This window comes from Triturus cristatus, chromosome 6, assembly GCF_964204655.1.
Source record: "Triturus cristatus chromosome 6, aTriCri1.1, whole genome shotgun sequence".
NCBI classification, from domain to species: domain Eukaryota; kingdom Metazoa; phylum Chordata; class Amphibia; order Caudata; family Salamandridae; genus Triturus; species Triturus cristatus.
In genome coordinates, this window is record NC_140589.1 from 92,633,703 (window position 1) to 92,654,494 (window position 20,792).

General features: G+C 49.2%; 1 protein-coding gene across 1 annotated transcript in view; it reads right to left on the reverse strand.

The window, feature by feature from the left end:
• Positions 1–19,149, reverse strand: part of LOC146813812 (beta-1,3-galactosyltransferase 2-like) — a 92,683-nt gene extending 73,534 nt beyond the window's left edge. Inside the window, exon 1 of the mRNA XM_085609120.1 lies at positions 19,131–19,149. The gene's annotated coding sequence lies outside the window, so the exon portion shown is untranslated. The remainder of the gene's footprint in view (positions 1–19,130) is intronic.
• Between the last annotated feature and the right edge of the window lie 1,643 nt (positions 19,150–20,792).

Sequence of the window (20,792 nt, forward strand, 5' to 3'; positions counted from 1 at the left end):
TCCGGCCCAGAGGCGGAGCTTCCGGCCCGGAGGTGGGGATTCCGGCCAGTGGCGGAGATTTAGCCATGGCCAAAATCTCCACCTCTGGGCCGGAAGCTCCGCCTCCAGCCCGGAAGCCCCGCCTCTGGGCCAGAAGCTCCGCCTCCGGGCCGGAATTTCCGGCCCGAGTGCGGACGTAAAGTTAGTAATCGTAAATCCATTCTGTGAATACCAAAAGTAGTAAGTGCATTCTGTGAATACCAAAATGGTAGTAAGTTTAGGATTTTGTCTTAAGTTAGTTCTGTGAATCGGGCCCCTAGAGCGCTAACAGTCCTACTTATGACAAACGTATTGCACACCTGAAGCCATCTTGATTGGAATAAAGTGCTAACATTCTGAATTTATGGCAAATGTGTGACATATCTGAATGCCTTCTTGATGGAATCAAAGTAAAAAACTGAAAGTATTTCCTACTGAGGAGACTGTAGCAAATGAGGAAATTAGGAAACTTCATACCAAATAAGTCTCCCAAAATGGCCACCAGAGACAAAAGAGCCCAAATGTAGCCCAAATATCACCCAGATGTAGCCCAAGTATAGCCCAATGACAGAATGTCCCAGAGTGTTCTAATGAACAACTAGAGCGCTAACAGTCTTACTTATGACAAAAGTATGGCACACCTGAAGCCATCTTGATTGGAATAAAGTGGTAACACTTAAAACATTTAATTTACAAAGGAACAAAATGAGGGGGTTCATTTTGCCATAGAAATTATGATTAGTGCTGCAGAAAGAAAAATTAGGGCACACTTCTCAAATCCTCTTCTATTTCATAAAACAATTCTGACATGCAGACTGAAACATGCACTTTGAATACCAGCAGCAGACTTCCCTGGTGAGCAGTAGCTTTACTACAGTGATCTAATGAGCAACTAGAGAGCTAACATTCAGAATTTATTGCAAATGTGTGACATATCTGAATGCCTTCTTGATGGAACCAAAGTAAAAAACTGAAAGTATTTACTACTGAGGAGACTGCAGTAAATGAGGAAATTAGGAAACTTCATAACAAATAAATCTCCCAAGATGGCCACCAGAGACAAAAGAGCCCAAATGCAGCACAAATATCACCCAGATGTAGCCCACATGTAGCCCAATGACAGAAGTGTGCAAAACACTTATTTTTGTGTATTTGCAGTTTTATATAGTGCAGACTTGTCAGGTATTGGAGTGCTTTACATGAGCATTGGTTACATCACACAAGATCAAATTCATTTTGGTTGTAGACTTGGGGAGATTAAGTGATTTGACCAGAATCACAGAATGTTGAGCTGAAGCAGAAACTCCAACCTGTTTCCCCATTTGCAAAGTCTGCAGCTCTGGAAGTAACACCACATCCTCTCCCCTAGGTGCAACATTTAATCAAGTGGTCAACTAGATAAAAAAATATAAAGATTACAAATAATTTAAAAGTTCTTTGTCACTATTTGAAAACTCAGAAAATATGTCCTCATTTTAGTTTTTTAGAGCACTAACCATAATTTTGATGCAAATAAGACCCTCTCATATATGTAATTTCTAAAGGAAATGCTCTAGGTATTACAGTTTTGATTACATCAAGATGACGTCAGGCGTTCCACACTTTTGTAATAAATATAGAATGTTAGCAATCTAGTTGTTCATTGTTATACTGTTGAGAAGCAGAGGCCAGGGGCACGGACTCTGAAAATTGAAGGTAGGTAGGAGAGTGCAGAGGCAACAATTTGACCACACTGGGCAGGCAGGAAGGGCAGTGGCAGCACAACAGACTATGGAGGGCAGCGGAAAGGGGGGCAGGGGCAACAAACTAACAATACAGGACTGGCAAGAGAGACTGTGGCAATATAATAGACTATTGTGGGCAGAAGGAAGAGGCAGTGGTAGTACAACCATACATGCCAACAGACCCGTTTCAGCCAGGAAACGTCCAATGTTTTTAAGCTCAAATGGGCTTTATTTGATCTGTCTCCTGTCTACAATCTCCTCTTTTTCAATGTAACCCAAAGGGGAAAACCAATACCCCAGTTTTTTTCAAAATCTCCCTCTTACCAAGTTCAAAATGTTCGCAAGTATGGTACATTGGATCATGGTAGGCAGGAGGAATTGGGGTAGGGACATGGACTCGGATAACAGTGGACAGGAGGGACATGGAGAGGTGCACCAAACTGACCCTACAGGGCAGGCATCAGGGTTTGCAGCAACACAATACACCACACAGGGCATGCGGGACGGGAGTGCAGCACAACAATCCATAGAAAGCAATAGGGAGGGGACAGGACCATGCACATTGACAACAGAGAGCAGAGGGGAAAGAGGCAATGGTAGCTAGCTGACCATAATGGACAGACAGGAGAGAAAGCTGCAGCATAACAGACCATAAAGGGCAGGAGGGACGGATCAGGGGCATTACAATGGAACAGACAAGCCAGGAGGGAGGGAATAGGGGTCTGCACATGGAAACAGGGGGCTGGGGGCAAGGGGGCAGGGCAAGAGCAGCAAGATGACCATGGAGGTCAGGCAGGATGGGCACTAGAAACAAGACACACCATGAAGAGGAACAGTTAGACTATGATGGCATACACACAGACCATGGAGGGAAGGTGGGAGGGGGTCAGGGGCAGCTAGCTGACCACACAGGGAAGGTGGAAGGGGCCATGGCAGCACAGAAGACCATGCATGGCAAGCGGGAGTGTTAGTGGCAGCGCAATGGCTATGATGGGCAAGAAGGAGGGTGCAGGGGCATGCACAAAGGACCATGGAGGATAGAAGGGAGGGTCAGGATCTGGGCACAGACAAGAGAGTTCAGGGGAAGGGGTCTCCCAACAGACCGCACGGGGCAGGCAGGAGGAGCAGTTGCAGCACAACAGACCAGGGAGGGCAGAAGGGTGTGGCAGTAAAATGGACCATGGAGGACAGGAGGAAGGGGATAGGGGCATGGCATGTGGAGAGGCAGGGTGGAGGTGGCAGGGACAGGTTACAGTCATCTGACAATGCTAGGCAGGTGGGAGGGGAGTGGCAGCTCAACAGAACACTCAGAGTAGATAGGAGTGGCAGGTCCATGGAACATGGTTTGCTAAAAGGATGGAACAGGGGCATGCACAAAGACATCGGAGGGCAGGGGGTAGGAGAATAGGGGCAGCAAGCTAAGCACAGAGGCTAAGCAGGAGGTCAATGATGGGCCATAGAATTGGGCAATGGAGGGCAGGAGGAGTGGACTGGTACATCATGCTAAATGGAGGGCAGTGGCAGCACATCAGACCATGCATGGCAGGAGGGAGGAGGCTAGTCCATGGATTCAGACAACAGATGATAGGGAGGAGGTAGATGGGGCAGCAAGCTAACTGTTTAGATAAGGTGAGTATTAGGAACTTTATTGTTTTTAAAATGTGTGTCTGTGCGAACTACTTAAAATATGAACAAGTATGCAGCATAATCTCACTTTTATTCAGGAAGAAGAGGACGTTTGTGACTGTGACTCCGGGCTCACTTGGCAGAAACACCCCTGACCCTCCACCCCCCATCGCAAAATGTAATGCCCGTGAAAAGGGTAGGTGGATGCAGGGTTATACAGAATATAGTCCTGAGAGCACGATTGAAAATGAAAACTAGATATAGTATATGGTATAAACTATTCACCAAAAAGTGTGATATAAGATGAACCGGGGCGTGAAATATAATATGCAATACATTGTGCGCAATGACAGATTCATTGGAGAGCGCGAGATAGCACAGGCACTAGCGCGTGCTATGCGATATGCGCCTTGGAGTGTAATATGCACAGGGCAGTGTTGTGTAACCTAACTAGTCTCTAAAGTTGTAATATAAAATATGTGCTGGGGAGTGTAACGTTGCATATGCACTGTGACAAAGATATGGATCCCAGATTGTAATATGCATGGCATAGCACTGTGCGTTATAACAAAGGCATCGAGGAAGGTACGTTAGATGGGGCAATATAACCCGTGCGAAGGCAAGTGTGGCATGACATATTCACGGGGTGGTGTTACAGTCCACATGGGCTAGAGAGTGTCATAGCATACGCAATAGCTGGTGGAATACAACACAGAGGTGTGTGGCACTCGGCGGGCACTGGTGGGTGTAACACAGCATTGGGCTCAGCCAGGAGCACGCTGTGACTCTCAAGTGAGGTTCTTCTCCTTTCCAGATTGTAAAATAAAAAGTATTACACATCCGGCGGTGGATGTGTGTTTTATTAACCGTGAGGGGGGTTTCTTGCATAGTTTGGTCGAATTTTTGTCGAATCCCCTTTGAATGGCTTGGTGTGCGTGTGTATTAAATGTGCCCGTCAATAGCTACCCATGTTTGTATAAATAAACGACAAGGATGTCTACTTGGAGAGTACCCACAGGCGGGGGCGCCGGGATTAGGCACGGTAGGGCGTCAGACACGTCAGAGCTTCACTAGTGGTGTAAATACATTCCACGTGGATTTATTGTATGTCGCCTTTTAATGAATATCACGCAAATCGTCATGGTGATAGGTACATACGGTTTGTCCAGCATGTCCTAGGTGTTTCTATAAATATATTTCTTTTTTAAATAATAAAAAACAAAGGCCGGCCCAGGGGGATGGGGTCCCCGGGGCCATAAGTGGCCTGAGGAGGGCGGCAAAGCAGCCCCCTCTTAAAGAATAAAAAAAAAAAAAGACCTTGACCAGGAGGTTGACGTCCCCGGGGCCGATTAAGACCTTGGGAGGGCCAAATTTATTTTTTTCAACAAAAAGAATTAGGGTGCAGGCCCTGGGGGACGGGGTCCCCAGGGCCAATAAATTAGAAAAAGAAGGGGGGCCACACAGCCCTCCTTCTTAAAAAAATAAAATAAATAAAAGACCGGCATCGCGCCGGAGGCCACGCCCCCTCCTTGCAGCAATCTGCAAACGCGCCCCCTGGCCAGTTGTAAGTTGGGGAATTAATTCCCCTTCAATACTGAGGGTCCCGGAGGGCCAACTAGCCCAACAGGTGCTTCCAGTAAGCGCCACTGAGCTGCGTTGCAGAGAGGTGGTCCAGGCCGTGGCACTTCTTTTTTTTTTTTTTTAAACCGTTTATTACAAATCTCAAGAATATACAATTATGGGCCCACAACCTTCCGGCCGGCCGCTAGGAATGGCAGAAACATATGGCATACGTTCATAGAACCCTTGGCATTACAAAGGAGAATAAGAAGGAGTCATCAACATCATGGGCCACAGCCATAATACGTCACAGTGCGGTTTCATTTTATACAAACAACAAAAAAACAACACCCACAAGGCTACCCTACAGTCGAAAGTAACAGCACGTGCTCCCCAAAGGGGAACCCCAACTATTAGAGGAGTCCAAAGAGGGGAAGGGAAACAGAGCGAGGACTGGGGGAACCTGTGCTCCGGGCTAGGGGAAGGGGTCAGCTAAGGGGACGGGGCTGGTGAGGCAGCAGGCAGCAATGGTGGCGCGCAAATACTCCCACGGTAGGCGTTCCAGGGGCCCCACACTTTCACCCATGTTGCAGGCTTACCCCTCGCCACATACACCACCTTTTCTCGAAACATGCACCAATCCATGTGCTCTTTCCAGGCCGACACCGTCGGGGGGTTCTGGGATCCCCACAGTTGCGCAATGTCACGCTTAGCAATCATATATCCCAGAGTCACCCACCACGTTTGCGGAGCCGAGTAGTCAGTTGGTTCCCACACATTCAACAGGCATCTCCTCGCTTCCGGCAGCAGCGCAACACGCGTAACCACTCGCAGGACCTCGTGCACACCGCGCCAGAGTCGCTCCACCCTCGGGCATTCCCATAAAATGTGCAGGAAGGTCGCCACGGCACCACAACCACGCTTACACAAACCATCCACAGTGTAGCCCATGCGCTGAAGCCTTGGCCCCGTCATGTAGACCCGGTGGAGTATTTTGAGCTGGACGAAGCGAAGGCGAGCCGGTATAGCCACCTCCTTCGGAGAGGCCACCGCGGAGATCCAGTCCTCATCGTCCAATTCCAGACCGTCGGCAACCCAAGCCTCGCGAAGGCCAATCAGCAAGCCCGATCGATCATTAATCAGTTTTTTATAAATAAGGGAGATCGTACTATCTGGAACGTGGCCATCTAGCACTCTATCCTCCAGGGGGGAAGACTCCGGGATGGAGGCGACGTCTGGGAAGACGGAGCCCAGTGCATGACGGATCTGCAGGTATCGAAAGTATTCACTACCCTGCAACTGAAACTCCGTCTGCAGCATCTCAAATGTTTTAAATCCTCCCCTCGACCAGAGATCCCCCACTTTACTGATGCCTATCATGTCCCATTTCGCGAAGCCCTTCGAGGTCCAGAGAGAGCCCAGCTTCTCAGACGCATACAGCGGTGACGCCCGGGTCAAACGGTCCTTCCACCCCATAGCTGCATTAGCCGCATGCCATACTCTGACCATGACACGCGTAGGTCCCGTCAAGCGAGCATCGGGCGCGCCAGAGTAGAGCGCTCGATTGTAGTCGCCACCGGGCAGTAGCATCTTGTCCATCTCAAACGCCGGGTTCAAGGCGGGCCCATAGAGGCCATGGTTAATTGCAGCTAGCTGGGAGGCCCAGTAATACCGTTTAATGTCCGGGAGGGCAATCCCCCCGTCATACCATGGGAGCGTCAACTTCGCCAGGGCAATGCGCGGCCTCCCGTCCCAGAACAGGCGGCGCTGTAAACTCTCCACCTCACGGAAGTAGCGCGCCGGGACTGGGTCCATAGTGTTCTGGAGAGCGTATAAGAAACGTGGCAACGACATCATCTTAAACAACGCCGCCCGGCCGAGCGGCGAAAGCGGCAGGCGCCGCCAGCGCACGACGTCCTCCTTCAAGCGCTGGAGAGGGGGAAGCAAGTTCCGCTCGTAGCGAGCCTCTGGGTCCAGAGTAATGTAGACACCCAGGTATCGAAACCCCTGAGAGGCAATCTGAATCGGACAACCCCGCGGAAGGACAGGAGCCTCCCCAGAGAGCACATACACGCATGATTTAGCCCAGTTGATGACAAGGCCTGAGTTCCGGCCAAATGAACGTAAAACATCAACCAGGACTATGAGTGACTTACGTGGGGAGGCTAGGTACAAAAGGATGTCGTCAGCGTATAGGGACACACGGTCCTCATATTCGGGGGTCCAACGGAGTCCACGGATGGAGGGGTGCCACCGCAGCCACTCCGCCAGGGGCTCCAAGGCCAGCGCAAACAGGAGCGGCGACAAGGGACAGCCCTGTCGCGTGCCCCGGCCCAGCTCGAATGGGGCCGAAACTCTTCCATTCACCACCACCTGCGCCAATGGGCCCGAATACAACAATTTGACCCAACTGATGAAGCCCGGGCCGAATCCAAATTTCGCCAGCATCGCCCAAATGTATGGCCACTCAAGCGTGTCAAACGCCATAGTTGCGTCTAAGGACGCCAAAATGGGCGGCTCCCGCACGAATGGGACACGTGCGAGCACCCCGTGCAAGCGCCGCAGATTAAGGGCTGTATTGCGATGGGGGATAAAGCCAGACTGGTCTTGGTGAACCAGGTCGCCCACCACGCCGACCAGCCGATTGGCCAGCACCTTGGCGAGAATTTTGGGCTCCGCATTCAAAAGCGAGATAGGCCGGTAGGATGTGACCCGGTCCCGAGGCCTCCCCTCCTTGTGGATCACCACGATAGTAGCCAGACGCTGGTCAGGTGGGAGGGAGCCCAGCGAGTGGGCCGTCAGGAACATCGCGCGGAGGTGGGGCGCCAATACATCTGGTCGCAGCTTATATAACTCGATAGGGATGCCATTTGGGCCCATGGCCTTGCCAGAGGCAACCGAACGTATGGCGAGGGCAATTTCGTCGGATGTAGGAGCGGCATCCAGCGACACCCTGTCCTCCTCCGAGAGGGAGGGCAGCGCGATATCCCTAAGCAGGGAATGGGAGTCCTCCTCCGAGCAAGGAGAGACCGGAGAATACACCTCGCGGAAATAATCCGCGAAACAGGAGACAATTTCTTCTGGCTCGGTGACACTCACACCATCCGTCCTCTCAATCAGCGGGACCACACGATTCACACTCTCCTTTTTATCCAACCACGCTATAAGTTTGCCCGCCTTATCACCCACATCATACAGTCGCCCCTGCTGCTCCCTACTGAGGCCCCTGGCCGCCTCCGTAACGAGGGCCCTGTAGGCCGCCTGCTTAAGTTGTAGGACATGCAGTGCAGCATCCGTCACTCCGCTCTCTAAATCACCCTCCAATTCAGCAATTTCGGCCTCCACCCGGGTAACCTCCTCCCGCTCGCGCCTCCGGGCATGGGAAATGAGGGACAGGGCCTCTCCTCTGAGAACTGTCTTGAAGGCTTCCCACAAGGAGATAGCCGAAGGGATGGACCCCACATTCTCATCAAAGTATCGCTGCAGGGATTTAATCACAGCAGCGCGAATAGTGGGGTCGCGCAGGTACCAGGCATTGATGGGAACTACCCTGCCCTCACCCCTCGGAAGGACATCAAAATGGAACAGGAGCGGGGAGTGATCTGAAATACCCCGCGCCAGATGGCGCACCTCCCCCACACTCCCAGCATAGGCCGCCGGGACAAGGACATGATCAAGCCGTGAGAGGCTACCATGTGCCCCCGAGTGGAAAGTGTACTGCTGCTGCGTGGGATGTTTTAAGCGCCAGCAGTCCACCAATCCCAATGTATCCAAGAGGCCAGGTAGCCACGCCTGGGCCCGGGGGAGGTCCCTAGGGGGGTGACGATCCAGAGTCCCAGAAACCACCGCATTGAAGTCCCCCCCAACCACTAGGAGTCCCCCCGGAAGGCCCAGGAGGAGGCGCCCCAGGTCTGCAAAAGTGGTCGCCTGCAACCCCGGTGGGACGTATACCGATACAAAAACCACCACTTTGCCTTCCATTCTCCCCACTAAAACAGCATAGCGCCCCCTATCATCATGGCGCACCTCATCAATTTCCAACGGGAGCGAGTTCTTCACCATAATGCCCACACCCCGTGAGCCCGACGTGAAGCCCGAGTGGGCCACCAAACGATAGCCACGCCGATTCATGGCACAGAAAGAGTTTCCAATAAGGTGTGTCTCCTGCAGGAAGACTACATCGGGTGAGATTCGTTTCAAATACTGCAGGACCACACCTCGCTTGATCCTATCCCCCAGTCCATTAACGTTCCAAGACAACAAAGTCAACTCCCTACCCCCCATAACACACAGGAGCCATCAATCGTCCCCCGGAGAGCACCTTAAAAACGATACAGAAAAGGGTTTGCCTTGTGGTAAAAACGAACAACAACACCCCACCCCAACTCCCCCCCCCAACAGAACTCCCCCCTCCCTGCACCCCTGCATGAGCCCAAACAGCCCCCCCAAAGTGCAGTGTGCCTGTCGCCCCATAAATGGTGAAACTAACTAAACCCCCAGAGGAGGAGGGAGAACCCCCAAGAGACCCCACACGACCTCCACAGGAGGAGACTTACTCAAACAGGTGAACAGTCTAAAGTGACATCAATTTTGTCCAGAGCGAGGCATAATATTAGGCCCTCAGTCCTGATCCGGCGGGCCCTCTCCCCCCACCGCTCCCCCCCCCACCCCCCCGATCCCGATCCCCAGGCAAAGTATCCAACCAGTCCCCGGCTGCTTCGGGACGATCAAAGAAGTGCGTACGGCCATCCAACTCCACCCGCAGCTTAGCCGGGAAAAGCATAGCGTACTTGAGATTTAGGTCCCGTAGAGGACGTTTGACTCCGAGAAAGCTTAGTCTCTGCTTTTGGACCGCTGGGGTGAAGTCAGGATAAAAATTTATATCCATATTGTCGAGTCTGACCGGCCCCTGTAGTCTGGAGGATTGCAGGATAGCGTCTCTGTCTCGGAAGTTGAAAATCCGGGCGATGAGAGGCCTCGGGGGGGCTCCGGGCTTAGGCCTTCCCCGGGGAACCCTGTGGGCCCGCTCCACCGCGAAGAATTTACTCAGTCCCCGGGGCTGGAGGTGGGTGAGAATCAAGTCCTCCACGAATAGATCCGCCGCCGCCTCCTCCTGTCCCTCAGGCACCCCGAGAATACGGACATTGTTCCTTCGGGCCCGACCCTCAGAATCCTCCAGGCGACGATCCATCAGCGCGCTCGCCTGGCCAAGCCGGCGCACCTCCTTTTGGAGGGCTGTCACATCCGTCGTGAGGCCCGATGTGGTGTGGGCCAACGAATCAACCCGGTCATTAGTCTTGGATAAATCGGCCCTTACCAGGCCAACATCCACAAGGACCGAGTCGATTTTCTGCGCCAGTGTATCAAAGCGCTGGTCCACCGAGGCCTTCATCTCAGCGATGGCGCCCATCACGTCTCGCAGGGTCAGGTCCGCGGGCAGAGCAGGAGCATCAGTCGGGCCCTCAGGGGACTTACGCGGCACCTCGGGAGATCCCTTCTGGAGGGTGTAGCGGTCCATGCTGTTGGACTGGGGGACTGCGCCACGTCGGGTCGATTTCACCTTTGCCCGATCTCCATCTTGCTTTGTGGACATGGTTCCAGTCCCACGGCCGTGCCAGGCACGTCGTAAAGGGCGGGCAAGCCGGTTCACGGGATCCGGGGGGGGGGTCACCACAGGGCCACGGGGCAAGTCACAGCCGGCAGGCCGGCAGGGCACCCCAACGGGGCCACACCACCTCACAGTGCCCCGCAACCCAACCTCGCCGAAACAGCAAGGAGGGTGCAAAAGCGAAAGTGAAAGTGCGGGGTACGCGAGCCGCCGCGCCCAGCCCGCCGCTGTTGTTGACTTTGCCTCCGGATCACCCCACAACTCCAATCCGGGGTCCGGCGTGGAGAAGGCCGGAAATCTCAAACGGCGCTACCGCCGGAGTCTGAGGTCCAATTTGGAAGCGGAAAGCGGGTGCCACCTCAGCTCGGGCTCACCAACACAGTCCCCTCATCTAGGACAGGATATTGTCAGGATATATGTAGGAGGTCGCGGAGGTCCTCGGGAGCCTCGCACCTACGCGGCCATCTTGGTTGCGCGCTAGGCTCCTCCCCTCGCCGTGGCACTTCTTACACCTCTCTGCAACGCAGCTCTGTGGCGCTTACTGGAGGTACCTAGTGGGCTAGTTGGACCCTAGGGACCCTCAGGATTCAAATGAACTTAATCTCCCAACTAAAAACGGCCACAGGGCGTGTTTACACAGTGGTGAAGGGAGGGGACGGGGCCTGAGTTAACGTGTGCAAACACGCCCTATGGCGCGTTTTAAGTTGGGGAAATAATTCCCCTTCAATCCTGAGGGCCCCTGGGGGCTAACTAGCCCACCGGGTGCTTCCAGTAAGCGCCACTGAGCTGCGTTGCAGAGAGGTGGTCCAGGCCGTGCCATTTTTTACACCTCTCTGCAAAGCAGCTCTGTGGCGCTTACTGGAGGTACCTAGTGGTCTAGTTGGTCCCTAGGGACCCTCAGGATTCAAGGGGACTTAATCTCCCAACTTAAAACGACCACAGGGCGTGTTTACACAGTGGGGAAGGGAGGGGAAGGGGCCTGAGGTGACGTGCGCAAACACGCCCTGTGGCGCGTTTAAGAGGTAGTTTTAATCCCCTGCCCTATTATATACTAGGAGCTTACAGAGGAGGTCATGATAATCACAGGGGGACCCCAACGCATAGTGTTCCCTAGTGTATGTAGGTGTTTTCACTGTATTCTGAGTGTCTTTTAACATAGCACTGGCTCTAGGACTGGTTAGTCAGACTCAGTTACCACCAGTATCCGTCTGAAAAAGTTGAGGGTACAGGATGATTTTGCAACAAGGCTTCTTTCTGCTCTTCTCTTTGTTCTATCTGCACGTTATCCTTCTTCGTCTTTGAGGACTGCTGTTGCTTCTTTCTGCATTTCTTTTTTTTTATTCAGTGCGTCCTATCTCTGTAGGCATAGTTAGAAATTATTTTTTAAAAACTTTGAAATTCACTGAAAAAAACCATAGGTTTCAGGCACGTTATAGTTAGGAATTAGCATTTAAAAAACCTTAGAAATTCACTGAAAAAACCATAGGTTTCAGGGGCATTATAGTTAGCTGGACTTTTCACTCGTACAAAACCATTGAAATTCTCCCGTTATAGTTAGTTCAGCTAACTATAACTAGCGCGCCCGCAATGCACTGCTAATGACGTCACATATTACATCACTCATGACATGGTCAGTGACATCACTCATGACATCAATGATGACATCATCCTTGTGATAGAGTGGCAGACCCCCTCTCCCCCTAATATAACCTTTGGTAGACACATTCAAAAATAGAAACTAAAATTTTCAAAACAATGGACATACCAATACCAGTTACAACAACCTATTCAGTAATTCTAAGATCCACATACACATCCAGGGGCCGGTTCACAGAACTAACTTAAGACAAAATCCTAAACTTACTACTTTTGGTATTCACAGAAGTTAGGATTTTGTCTTAAGTTAGTTCTGTGAATTGGCCCCTGGATATGTAATTTTCAGAAAAACACACATTCACTGGATGATGACTTTTTTAAACCAGCATTCTTTATTTGTACAGTGCGACTATATAAACACCTGCAATGTGTTCTGTGACTTTAAAGAGAAATGAGGCCAAAGGCTAAGTTCCTTTATAAGGTTGTGGAACTCTCAAGAGACTTGCAATGTCCTTATAATGTATGGCAGGGGTAACTTTATTGCTTATAATTCATAGTCATACCATCACCCTTCTTACAAACTGCTTAATTCCTTGGTGTTTTGCTCTTTCGTGTTCCTTGCAGACACGGATACTGAAAGCAAAATTTGTACTGCAAAATTGAACACACCAAAGAGCAGTTACTTTTTTAAAGAAAAGATTTAAGAATCAGTTTAATGTAAGTCAGTGTAAAGAATGCTGTAGATGAAAGTGTATAAAAACATGGAGAGAGATTCTATCTTTTCTGCAGTAACCTGAAGCATCGATAAAAACCTGTTGCCATACATATCTCCTTTCTGCTAATCACTTTTTAGAAACAGATATCAGATATCAGAAAAAGGAAAAGCTAGTTCCCACTCTCCTTGTTTAAACTGTGCATGACTCACCATTCACCCTGGCTGCTGGCGCTTTGCAGCAGGCATCGAGATCTCAGAAGTCGACTGTAAAAACTAATTACAGTTGATCAGCTCTGTCATGTCTTTATTACAGTTGACCAGAGCCCTCACAAGTGGTCTGTAATAAGGAATTGGAGACATACTTTTGTACTCTGAAGCAAGCCTTATCAGGTACTGCCCCCAAAATATGGAATGGCATCTCACCTGCTATCAGCACCAATCACTCCCATGATTCTGTCAAAAAATAACTAAATATCCTTCTCTCTCAACAACATCTCCCATCTAAGAAATGTTGTTCCTCATAAATAAGTAAGTAACATATGTTGACTTGCTCTGTATTCTCCAAAAGTCAGGTATAAACATGTTTGAGCGTGCTCGCTCCTGAGCTCTACTGTGTTGTGTCATCCCATTCTACTCGTTAATTCAATGTCACTGCTAAGGTTTTTATTACTGACCTATGTAAAGCACGCTGAAACCTTTCGGGATCTGGGTCCAACTACATAGGATTTCAAAAAAACTATTAAAATAAATAAAAAAATAAGCTGATTGCTGGCTGCCACATATACGGGATAAAATACAACCTTCTGTACAATATAAGAAAACTGCAAGTCACTGAGGAGTTCTGTGACCATATAAATGTATGTAGGCTGAGTTCCTTAATATGGTCATGGAAATCCAAGGTGGCTTGCAATATCCATAAATGTACATCAGAGAGTAACTTATTCCTTATAATTCGTGGTCATGTCATCACCCTTCTTAAAAGCCACGTAAATCAAGCCACGCAGGGCCACCCTTCATATCCCTGCATGGCTTGGTAAATCTGGTGTAATGCAAGGCAGCGAAAGTCACTGCATGGTGGAGGCGTTACATGGGTGAAGCATGGGTCTTCCCACTCATCCACCCATGTATTCGGACGCATTGCCACGTAGACCTGGGAATGTATCAGAATTGTACACTTTGAGGAGAAATATCTTTATTTCTCCTCATTGTTTCCTCTTTCTAAGTGTGCTGTATTCTGCAGCACACTTAAAAAGAGAAAATTGCCCTAAGGATTGTTTTTATGCAGGTGTGTGCCTGTGGTCATCTAGTCATGCAGAACACATAGACAGGAGTGGGAGGTGCTATAGACTTTAATAGTCAAATCAATAAAAGTATGTCCAGGAGAGATAAAAGGTAGGACAGGGTAGAGGTTATGAGCAAAACAAAAAACGGAAGGGTTCCTTTAGATTCAGTTCAGTCACTGTGTCTGGAGGGTCCTTGTCAGCTTCTGGGCTCTGGGACCAGTGGTACAGTCATTTTTCCCTTCCTCGTCTTCTTAGCCAGGACCGCTGGAGGGAGGGAGCTGGGGGTGTATGGCCCTCGGAGAAAGACACAAATAACAAGGGTCAGTACTGCATCTGTGGGGCAGATTTACAATCACCTACACCCAGGGAAGTGCTAGTGCAGGGTTTCTTACTAGCTAGGGGTGAAGGGTCTCAGTGTATAGCCCACATACGTCGCAGCTAATACCCCAGTCTCCACCACCCCGCAGTGAGATAGGAGATGAGAGGTTCTTGCCTGGGGCCACAGCTCTCCTGGGTCGTGGCAGGGGAAGTCTCACCTCCCTCCTCTTGTCCAGGTCGGCAAGACTCTAGCACGTTGCCTCTAGGCGGTTCAGGCGGTCGCGTTGGGTCTTCTCGTCCTCCGCAGGCTTCTCCTCGATTCCCGGAGACCTGTAGCAGTCTTCCTTGCTCTGGTTCCTCTTCCGAGACGGCAAGCGTGTCCTCTCCCTCCTCGGCGTTCTTGTTATGTTATGTTATGTTATTAAGGTTTATAGAGCGCACGATTACCTTACGGTGTCCTGGCGCTAAGCACTGAAAGCCTACGCTAAAATGAGAAACTAAAACTGAGAGAAAAACCATGTTTTGAGATTTTTCCTAAAGGAGCTAAAATCTGATGCATTTCTCAGCATGAAAGGAAGTTCGTTCCAGATTTTTGAGGCCCCGTAAACAAAACTCCTTCTTCCCCAGTTTGCCTTTTTTATGCAAGGAATTTTCACTAGCTTAGCTCCAGTAGATCTGAGCATTCTGCATGGAGTATACCAGGAAAACTTGTTTTTGAGAAACTCGGGACCTGTCCCGTTCAAGGCTCTGAACACTATACACGAAGCCTTGAACCTAGCTCTCAGGTGGGTAGGAAGCCAGTGCAGTCTCTTCAAATCACCTTTAACTGACACACATCTGGGAGTCCGGGTCAGAAGTCTGGCAGCGGCGTTTTGAATAACCTGCAGCCTGTTTTGATGTTGTGACTGCATATTAACATAAAGACTGTTACAATAGTCAAGACGGGATAATATGAGTGCAGTCACCACAGTGCGGAGACACCCCTCAGAAAGATATGACCTGATTTTTCTGATCATTCTGAGTACCATGGAACATCCTGAGGTGACCCTGCTCACTTGGTCCCCCATGCTGAGTTTTTCATCGACCACCACTCCCAAGTTTTTAGCTTTCCTACAAGGTGTGGGGCAGAGACCGAGTGAGTCAGGCCACCAATCGGGTGTCCACATCCGAGGATTATTTCTAAACCTCACCACTTCTGTTTTAGCTGAGTTCAGTTTAAGGCAATTAGCCGACATCCATCTGGAAATGGATAACATGCATTGCGAAAAACGGGTTCCTGTTTCCTTTTCAGCTCCCTTCTTCACAGACAGCACAATCTGCGTGTCGTCTGCGTAGGAGGTGAGTTGGAACCCAAATGATCTAATGATGCCAGCCAGGGGGTGCCACATAAATATTAAAACGTGTGGGGCCCCGGAAGAGCCCTGCGGCACCCCGCAGGGCAAAGAGAAGGGTTCTGATGTAGCATCATTTAGTTCGACTATTTGTAGTCTATCCTTCAAAAAGGAATCAAGCAGATTCCATGCTTGTCCTGTTATCCCGATCTCTGACAACCGATTAAGCAGTACTTTGTGATGCACGGTGTCAAAGGCCGCGGATAGGTCTAAAAGGATCAGCATAGCGTTTCCTCCTTTGTCCATAACTTCTCTAATCTCCTCAGTCGATTTGATAAGAGCCAGCTCGGTGCTATGATGAGTTCTAAAGCCATATTGAGAGTGATCCAAGGAATCGTTCAGCAGGAGAAAATCACTGAGTTGTCTGTTCATGGCTTTTTCAAGCATTTTGGCTGGTAGGGGAAGTCTGGAGATAGGGCGATAGTTAGATGGATCTTTAGGGTCCAAAGATTGTTTTTTTAAGAGAGGAAGCACTGAGGCCTTTTTCCAGGGACTGGGAAAAATTGCGGTACGAAATACATTGTTAAAGAGAGGAGTTAAAACCCTGCAGGTTGTGTCTGCAAACTGTTTAATAATCCATGTGGGACAAGGATCGCTGGGAGCACCTGATTTTATATTGTTCATAAGATTCATTGTTTCTTCTGTGTTCAGAGGAATAAAATGATCCAGGGTGCTGGCCGGGGGAGAGGGAATATTAGTGGTAGAATCCGTATGCCTTTTATTGACCAGGTCTGACAAAGAGGAGAAAATAGTTTCCACTTTTGATTTAAAGAATACAGCGACAGTATTACAAAAGTCAGGTGCGACTGGACCGTTAGGCGTCCTAGGGTTTGATAGTTTGATGACTGTTTTAAAAAGCTCCTTCGAGTCAGATTTGGCTTTTGTGGTTTGAAGTGAGAAATATTCTTTCTTGGCTACCAAGAGGGATTGTTTATAGCTCGCAATCGCTGATTTTAGGTCCATTTTATCAGCCGTTGCATAGTTTTTTCGCCACAATCTTTCGGCCCGTTTGCATAATAGTTTTTTTCCTCTGAGCTCTTCTGAATACCAAGGAGCAGTGGGTAAGACCCTTCTCGGTATCCATTTTCTGGGGGGGGCTGCAAGGAGACACGCCTCGTCTAACCAGTTGTTATACAGGCGTGTTGCTACTTCAGGATCGGGCGAATCAATAGGCATTGATTCCATGAGGGAAGATTCTAGATGTATGACATCGACTTTACCCAAAGCTCTGGTCGTAATCTCCTTCTTATCTTTTGAGTCTATAGGACCCCTCATAGCATGTTTAAGTTCAAAGGTAATTATGAAATGATCGGACCAGGTAATCGGGAGGACGGAGATGTTACCCAAGTCACAATTATTTGAAAAAATCCCATCTAGGGTATGTCCTTTTATGTGGGTGGGGAAGGAGACCAATTGTTCAAGGCCTCCTAAGGCCATAGTACTGTTAAGTCTGGCCGTATCAGGGTCTTCCAATTTTTCCAAATGGAAATTGAAGTCTCTTAATACGACAAAAGTTTGTTGACTCAGACCATCTTCTAATAATATATTAAGAGAGTTAAGAAAGTCAGTCTTCCCTCCTGGAGGGCGGTAGATTAAGATCCCTTTGAAAGGTTTATAGTGTGCAGAAGCGATGTTAAAAGACAAGGCTTCGCAGCCTTGATCATACACAGGTAGGAAATGTGGGGTCAGTGAGTCATGATATATCACTGCAAGCCCTCCGCCCATTTTGTGAGTTCGGTCAAGGGAGTAGCAGCAGAAACCAGTGGGGGTGGCCTTCACCAAGTCAGGACCCGAAGTGCTGTCCAGCCAAGTCTCAGTAATAAATGCAAGTTTAACATTGTTGTCTTCCAAAAGAAGAGCACATTCCACTGAGTGTTTGACAAGCGATCTTGCGTTGCCTCTCCTTGCTCCACCTCTCTACGGCTGTACGTTGTGCTTGGGGCGGTGTCTAGAATGCTCACTTCACGTTCATGGCGGTTTTGCATGGGCCCCATGTTGAAATCCCCGCTCAGGAGAAGCGCGGGATTACAGTGCCCATTTCTGCACAAAAACAATCCTGCCTGCAATGCAGGCACCCTTGCACCATGACACAACGCTGCCTGCGTTGGTGCTAGGCTGCGCTGACTGCGTGAGGACAGTAATGCACTACGTAAATATGGTGTATTCCTGCCCTCCCCTATTATGCAGCTCAGCAATTGTCTTGCTGTGTTGTGTTACGTGAAAAAATGATAAATTTGGCCCTAGCGTGAAGTAAAACACATAAAAAACAGTTAATAATTTGCTCCAAAAATTTAATTGAATCAGTTTAAGGTAAGTCAGGGTATAAAAAAGTGCAGAGGCTCAGAATGTGTAGATAAGCATTTGCAATGTCAGTAGTCTCACTTTTCTTCAATGCCTGTAAAGACCGATGTAGCCTCCACAATGTTGCTAGAGTTTTTTAGGTCTTGCCTGACCCAGCGCATGCGCTTGTCTGGCGAGACTTATTGAGAGGGCTCCAAAAAGTGCTACCAGGCCAGCCTAGAGCTACAGTGCATGTGCGCGGGCGCGCGTGCCGCACTTTACCGCGATTACTTTCGCGGCCGCTTTGATGTTTGCTCGTGATCGCGATCACTTTCACTTTCGCGGCCGCACGGCCGCTTTGCATAGCCAATAGGTCTCGCTTTTGGGACCTTATAAGTATTTAGTTATGCAACTGTTGCATGGCTAAACACTTATAAGGTCCCAAAGGCGAGACCTATTGGCTATGCCAATGCTTGTCTTTTCAGTGCCACGAGATGGCGTTTAACAGGGTACTGATTTCTTAGATGCAATGCTGCGTTCACAGCAGGACGAAATGACAAATCTACTGACAGCAGAACCAAGAAGTTTGGATTTGAAGATGGAGGTGCTGTTTTAGGCTTTTGGGGGACAGTAGTTACAGTTTCAAGGCAAAGGGCTGCTTTGAAACGTGTCTGCAACACAGTATATGTGAGCCGTCACCAGATTTTTGAGGACTGAAAACAAAAAAACCCCCATTTATTTATAAAAGCTAAAACAAAAAACATTTCGTCTATGAAAAATAGTAAAAACAGAATTGGCAACCTACTGAGAAATAATAACAACCAAAGCAACTCTTACATATCACCTGAATATGCAATGATAAAACAATGACACGCACAGAAGAGTGGAAGGAAGAAAGTAACCTGCCATGTTGTGAAAAGTTCAACCAAGGGACACAGGCCCACTCGGACCTGGGAGTACAGCAGTCATGTCACATGCAAGCTTAAAATACCACTAAACAAATGTTCTTACCTCAGCACGTACATGTGTGCTTGCATGCAGTGGTGTCTCTCTGCCGGTCCAGGAAGTGCACAGAAGTTCACTGGAAGAAAGGTGTTTTGTAATGTATCTGAACATGTCAAAAACCTTTCAGTAAGTGGGGTTAAATGTCACATGCCACATTTTCCATATATTTCCAGAGCTCTCTAAAGTAATTAAATCAGACACATCCTCTCCCCTTTTGACCACAAAATGGGCTAAAGCGTGCAGCTTCCCCTACAATGTGCACCGACTTCTGCGCAGTGCACCTTTCTCTGCTTGTCACCTTTGCTGCCAGTTCAAATGCCCATTTTTGCTGCTTTTGCAAGTGGCTGCATGTGTGCACAATTTGTCCATCAAACACCCCTTGCACACACGATTTCACGCATGCATGCATGCTTCATGGCGTAAGCAACGTTGTCTGCTTATCTGTATGCTTCTCAGCTTCTGTACACAACTCGTATGTGTGCACTGGCATTGAGTCTGTGCTCATAGTTCTCCTTGCACACAGCCCCATTGTGTCTCAATGCACTCTTATACCAACTTTGGTATGGGAGACCACTTGTACACAGCGATGCACAAGTGTTACCCCGCTAGTCTGCATTGCGGGGAAAGGAACAATGAAAAGACAGGGAAATGAGATGGGTTTATGTGGAAGCGAGAGGTACATAGAACACCACGGTGCTTCAGTGCGCGCAAAGGAATTTGTTTTATTTATTTAAATGTGTACTTACCTCCGTTCATCCATATTCCGGTGTTTACATTTCCCCACTCTGCCCCTCTCCCGCCCTGCCCCGCCTCACTGCCCACCGAACTCCCTCCACGGACCGCTACTGCTTGTAGGTGGAGGCCAGGTTCAACCTTTGCAGAGCAAGATCCAGACCATAATGGAATGGACTGCTCCAACTACCCAGACTCAGGTGAGTGTCTTCTTAGGCCTCACTGGGTACTATAGGAGATTTGTCAAAGGGTATGGATTAATAGTGACACCCTTGAATGACTTAACTTCTAAGAAAATGCCCAAAAAGGTTCAGTGGACAGCTAGCTGTCAAAAGGCATTTGATGACCTGAAGAAGGCCATGTGTACTGCTCCCATTCTGCAGAGTCCCAACTACTCCAAGAAGTTCATTGTTCAAACTGATGCATCTGAATTGGGGGTTGGGGCTGTACTGTCACAACTGAATGAAGAACGTCAGGATCAGCCAGTACCTTTCATAAGTAGAAGGCTGACCCCTAGAGAGAAACGTAGGTCAGCCATTGAGAGGGAGGCCTCTGCTGTGGTTTGGGCTCTGAAGAAGTTGAGGCCATACTTGTTTGGTACTTACTTCCTTGTTCAGACAGACCATAAGCCCCTCTTATGGCTAAAACAAATGAAGGGTGAAAACCCCAAACTGCTTAGGTGGTCCATTTCCCTACAGGGGATGGACTTTACAGTGGAACATAGATCTGGGAGTAACCATGCCAATGCAGATGGACTCTCTAGGTATTTCCACTTAGAACATGAAGACTCAACTGGTCAAGGTTAGTTTAATGTCCCTGCGTTTGGGGGGGGGGGGGTTGTGTAGGAGAGTAGGATTGGCTTCACATGGCTACCCCACTTTTTGCTGGTGTTTCACTGTTTTTCGACCTTAGTCTTGCGATGGCCCTGCTAATCAG